General features: G+C 38.4%; 1 pseudogene; it reads right to left on the reverse strand.

The window, feature by feature from the left end:
* Positions 1–1,182: 1,182 nt before the first annotated feature.
* Positions 1,183–5,816, reverse strand: part of LOC102895197 — a 10,291-nt pseudogene continuing 5,657 nt past the window's right edge.

A 5,816-nucleotide genomic window follows, 5' to 3' on the forward strand; every position in this document is an offset into this window, starting at 1 on the left:
ATATCTCCTGATTTAAAGTAGGTTTCTTAGAGTGACATCATAAGCATGGCAGCGTGAGAGATTGCCCCTGATCTCTTCCCTTGAAACTAGAAGGAGCAGAAAACCTACACCTCAACAAATGACACCCAATCTGCATACAAGCACATCTGAGAGATCTGTTCATCAGAGCATCAGAATGTGGGCTATTCAGGGGCAGACAGAGACAGAGCCAGGCGCTGCGAAAAGCAGCCCTTATTTCCCAGCAAGCAAGAAGGAGGGAAAAACAACAATGTGACAGTTTCTTGGTCTTTTGAAACCCTGAACAGTCCTGCCTGAGAGATAAGCATATTGCATACAGTGAAGCTCAGGGAACAGGACAGAGAGCAGAGCAGAGAATGAACATGGAGGGGCAACAATGCTGTCTCAGCAACCACTGTTTCCAGGCGGAAAGCTGAGACACAGAGCCTGGCCATCACCCCCGGCCATCCCAGAGTGTGCCTCCCCTGCATCCCCCTGTACCTTTCTAGCACAGACACCAAACCAAGGGGATATCTTGCAACCAGAACTGGAACATACACAGCAGCTGGTCCCAGATATAGGAGAGGGAATATAGATGGACAGAAGCTGAGCCCTGAGCCTGTATCACTGGAAGAAAAACAGTCACACATAAAACTGGCCTCTCCCAAGTACCCCACCCCCAAGCAGTCAGACTTATTCACAAGAAAGAAGCAGAGCACTTCACCTGACAATGGGAGCAGTCCAAGGCTTTAGGGCCTTCTAAGAAGCTAAGAATCCTAATGCCCTTTACATTCTTCCACGAGGGTGGAACACTGGAACAAAGGCAGACTGTTCACAGAGGAGAAACACACCTCCCAGAGAAAACAGGACATTCTTTTTTTTTTTTACTTTATTAAAATACTGAGTTTATTTCACATGTATATTTTTGTCTCTCACCATTTCCATTTGTCTGGCTACCACTACTACTATGTCCTATCATAACATTCCATACATACTGAAAACCAAGCAAAGGGTGGAGTTCCATCTTTAAAAAATACACAGGCATTTTGAATAATACATTCTTGATAATGGAACCTGGATAACATTTATCAGCTATGGTGGGTAAAGTTTTCATTCTGCATTATAAAAAGGACAGCCAGATATCGACTGTTACAGAAATGAAATAAGACAGAAAATTTTAACTGTTTAAACTATTTTTCTTAAAGAGACTTCCTCTACTGCCAGACATCTTGAATTGACTCCTGGTCAGTCATCTGAAAGCAATTATTTACATAATTGATGAACTTGGTTTCCACTTTGGGAGGAGAACCACCTTTATCTATACTTGCTTGCATTTTGGCTTTAATGTCGTTTACAGAACTAGATCCTTTCAATGTTTTAGGAGTGTTTTCCTGTTTTGTGAAAGATTATTGATCTTTTGACTGATGTTGTTGGTTTTGATTCTTTTCCATTCTGGTTTGATTTTTGTGCATTTATGGCTGGAGTATCACATACAGATTTCTTTACTGGAGCTTTTTCTTCAGCTTCTTCCTCCTCATCATCATCATTATCATCACCTTCAGCAGCAGCAAGTTTTGCTTTTTTCTGTGGAAGCTTGCTACCACTTCCAGAGGCAGAACGCTTTCCAGATACACTAAGGAGTTTCACATCCTTCTCCTCTTCATTTCCTGACTCTGCATCTACCTCTACAGTTACTAAGTACTGTCCACTAATATGCACAGGCCCTGAACCACATTTCAACTATAAGACCACGTGTGGTGTTATTTCAAAGTCCCCAACGGAAACCATTAACTGTACAGACATTTTTAAGGTTGACAGTGTTACTTTAATTGGACCGACTTCATAATTTATTATCTCTGCTTTAATAATGTGCAATTCATCTTTTGCAACAGTCTCTAAACTGACCAATCTTAAAGATAATCGGTGCTCATTTTCATCATTATACACTTGAAGTGATAATCGTTGTCAGTCTTTAGTTCACAACTGAAAACATAGTTCTGGGGCCTCAGGGGGCTCGTGTCCATGTTCATCGGATCTTCCAAGGGGTGGTGGCATGCACTTAGGTGGGAGAGAAGTCAGATGGAGATAAATGACTACTGCTCAGCAGAACAGCTGCACAGGATGAAATCACGGCAGGGACAAAAAGGGCATTCTTAACCTCAAAGCAGAGATCCAGCAGCCTTGGGCAATGCAGGAGGCTTGGATGCCATCTACTGGAAATCAACAGAGAAACCGCTTTTTATCAACCTGCTAAAGAGAAATCACTCTCTAATAGATTTAAAAAAAAAAAAAAGCAGATTACACTCTCATTAATGTCTACTTGGAGGAATAGTCTATTGAACACCATGAACAAATAAGGAGAGAAGGCAGCCCAAAAAGAAAATGAAAAATCACCAGAAAATAAGCTCTAAGACATAGAAATATGTGATTTAAATAACAGAGAATTAAGGACTGCACTTCTGAAAATAAATGAGATGCAAGAAAAAGTTCCAAGAACTTAGAAACATAATCAACCTACAACAGGAATAATTTACCAAAGAAAAAGAAACTCTAAAAAAGAAGCAAATAGAACTTCTGGAGATGAAGAACTCACTGAGATATGGAGAATGAAATAATAAGCCTAGAAAATAAAGCTGACCAGAGCGAGAAAAGAATTAGAGATACTGAAGGTAGAAATATGGAAGAGAGAGACTTGAGAGTGAAACAAAATGAAAGAACTCTATAAGAACTCACACCATCAGAAAAAAAAAAAAAAAAACATTAAAAAATGGGTATACCAGATATATCTTTGGAAACTTGGCAGAGTGAAAGACGTCCCTAGTACTCTCCCCTTGAAACAACAATAAGATGAACATCTAAAACTCAACAAAAAATACCCAAACTGCACACCAGCATGTCTGAGCATAGAATCGGCGCATAAGAGCTACCACGGGTCTGAACCCTGGGTGTCGGGCGGTGGTCTGGGAGAAATAAAGAAGCTGCCTCTCACAGATGCCAGAACTACTTGAAGGAGGAGGGGGAGAGGAGAAGGAGTTCCTGTGGCAATTTCCCTGAACAGCCCAGCCTGGGAAATCTGTGAGCTCTCCGGGGCTGGCTAGTTACAAATCCCAGTCATCTGGGAAGAAAGCAGAGAAACGAGACGGGACAACAGAGGAATAACAGGTGATTTTTGCTGGCCACCATTGCAAAACTGAGGCTAAGCCACAGCTCCCCAGCTCCCAATGCAGAGGGCTCCTCCTTCTATACCTTCCAAGACCTATCACTGCAGAACCCCAGGGGAATCTGAACAAACGCAGCGGAAACTGTCACTGACACTGACAGGGACTGAAACTGAGAGTAGCGAAGTGATTAAATATCTACAAGAAAATTTAAAAAGTGTTATTAAGGCTTTATATAAAGCAGGGATTGAAGAGGCTTAGACGCCATCTACTGGAAACCAAAAGAAAAGCACCTTCTTTGCAACAGGTAAAAGAGACACCTTTATATAATAAATCTTTCTGGAAAAACGGCAGAATACATTTCCATTAAATCCCAGGTAGAGAAATAGTCTATTAAACACCATGAACAACCAATATGACAAGGCATTTCAGAAAGAAGGAGAAGAATCTCCAGAAAATAAGCTTACAGACATAGAAATATGCAACTTAAATAACAGAGAATTCAGGATGGTACTTCTGAAAAAAACTCAGTGAGTTCTGAAACGAGTCATATAAACAATTTCTGGAATTGAAAAACATCTAGATGAGCAGAACAAGGAGACTGAAAGCCTCAAAAAGAACAGAATAGACCTTCTGGAGATAAAAAAATAAATACTGCAAGAGTTGAAGAAAAAAAGAAAAGAGCAAGCTTGGGAAATAGAGTTGACCAAATGGAGAAAAGGATCAGTGATTTCAAAGACAGAAATCTAGAAATAAATCAGAAGAAAGAACTCAAATCTAAGGAATGAGCTGGAGCTTGGAATTCAAGAAGTCAATAGAACACCCAATTATCTCAACCGCAAAAGACCTTCACCAAGACACATTGTATTAAAATTATCAAAAATCAATGACAAATACAGAATTCTCAGGGCAGCCAGGGAAAAGAAGATGGTAACCTATAAATGAAAACCCATTAGATTATTGTGGGACTTCTCAACATAAATCTTATAAGCCAGAAAGGAGTGGAATCAAATATTCAAACTACTAAATGAAAGGAACTACCAGCCAAGAATAATGTGTTCAACTAAGCTCTCCTTTAGATATGAAGGAGAAATAAAGACCTTTCCAGATATACAAAAATTGAGGGAATTCTCCACTATGAGTCCTGAACTACAGGAAATACTGAAAGAGGTCAGCTCACCTAAAACAAAATGACAAAAGAAAAAAACATAATTAGGAGTAAAGTGACTATCAGGCAAATAGAAGCGGAGAAGTGCAATCTTTACTAAGAACAGAGCATTATAAGCTTAAATAAAAAGAATAGAATTGTTATAACATGATAGCAATAAATGTTTAGCATACACAGGAAAAAATTGAGATAACAATGACTGAAAGGGGGAGGATTCAATGATCCAAACTCGCAAAAGGGAGGATTCAAAGATCCAAACTCACAAAGAGGAATGGAGACAAGGCACTCAAAGAGGAAAATGAATGAATGAATGTATGTACATACATATATACATACATATATATATAACCATCCTTTACATATTCATAATGGAAACCACACACCAAAGATTCAGAACTGAGGTATATAACTTAAAACAAAAAGGACTACGTAGAAAACCCCAAAAAGCCACGAACATAAAGAAAACAGAAACACAAGGAAAAAGAAGCAAGAGGAACACCAAGTTACCAGAAAGCAAAAGATAAAATGGCTATAAGAAGACCTCAGATTTCAATAATTGCCCTAAATGTAAATGGACCGAACTCACCAATAAAATGGCACAGAGTTGCAGAATGGATCAAAAAACAAAATCCAACCATATGCTGCCTCCAGGAGACACATCTCAGATCCAAAGACAAATATAGACTCAAAGTGAAGTGTACTTTGAATCTATATTTGAAGCAAATGGCATTCAAGAAAAGCGAGAGTAGCGATACTAATATCAGCTGAAATAGACTTCAAAACAAAAAAGGTAAAGAATGATACTGACGAATACTTCATAATGATAAAGAGAATCATACACCAAGGAGACATAACACTTATTAATATGCTCCCATTCAAGGAGCCCCCAAATATGTAAAATATTTACTGACAGAACTAAAGGGAGAAACAGATCAAAACACTATCGTAGTTGGGGACCTAAATACCCCACTCTCGGAGATGGACAGATCATCCAAACAGAAAATCAATAAAGGAATAACATTTTTAAATGACACATTAGAACAAATGGACATAATTGACATTTACAAAGACTTCCATCCCAAAACAGCTACTTATACATTCTTTTCTAGTGCACATGGAACATTCTCAGAAATCGACCAAATACTGGGACACAGAGATAGCCTCAATAAATATAAGAGTGTTGAAATAATGCCAACCATATTCTCTCATCATAATGCTTTGAACCTAGAGATAAACTTAAGAAAGAAATCAGGAAGAATCACAAATACATGGAGATTAAACAATATACTACTGAAGAATAACTGGGTCAGAAAATAAATAAAAAAAGAGATCAATAGATACATAGAAATGAATGATAATAATAGTACAACATATCAAAACTTGTGGAACATGGCAAAAGCGGTCATAAAAGAAAAGTTCATACCATTACAGGCCTATCTCAAAAACAAGAACAAACCCAAATATACAATCTAACACTTCACCTTACAAAAACT

The sequence above is a fragment of the Pteropus alecto genome, unplaced genomic scaffold (genome assembly GCF_000325575.1).
Source record: "Pteropus alecto unplaced genomic scaffold, ASM32557v1 scaffold409, whole genome shotgun sequence".
In the NCBI taxonomy this organism is placed as follows: domain Eukaryota; kingdom Metazoa; phylum Chordata; class Mammalia; order Chiroptera; family Pteropodidae; genus Pteropus; species Pteropus alecto.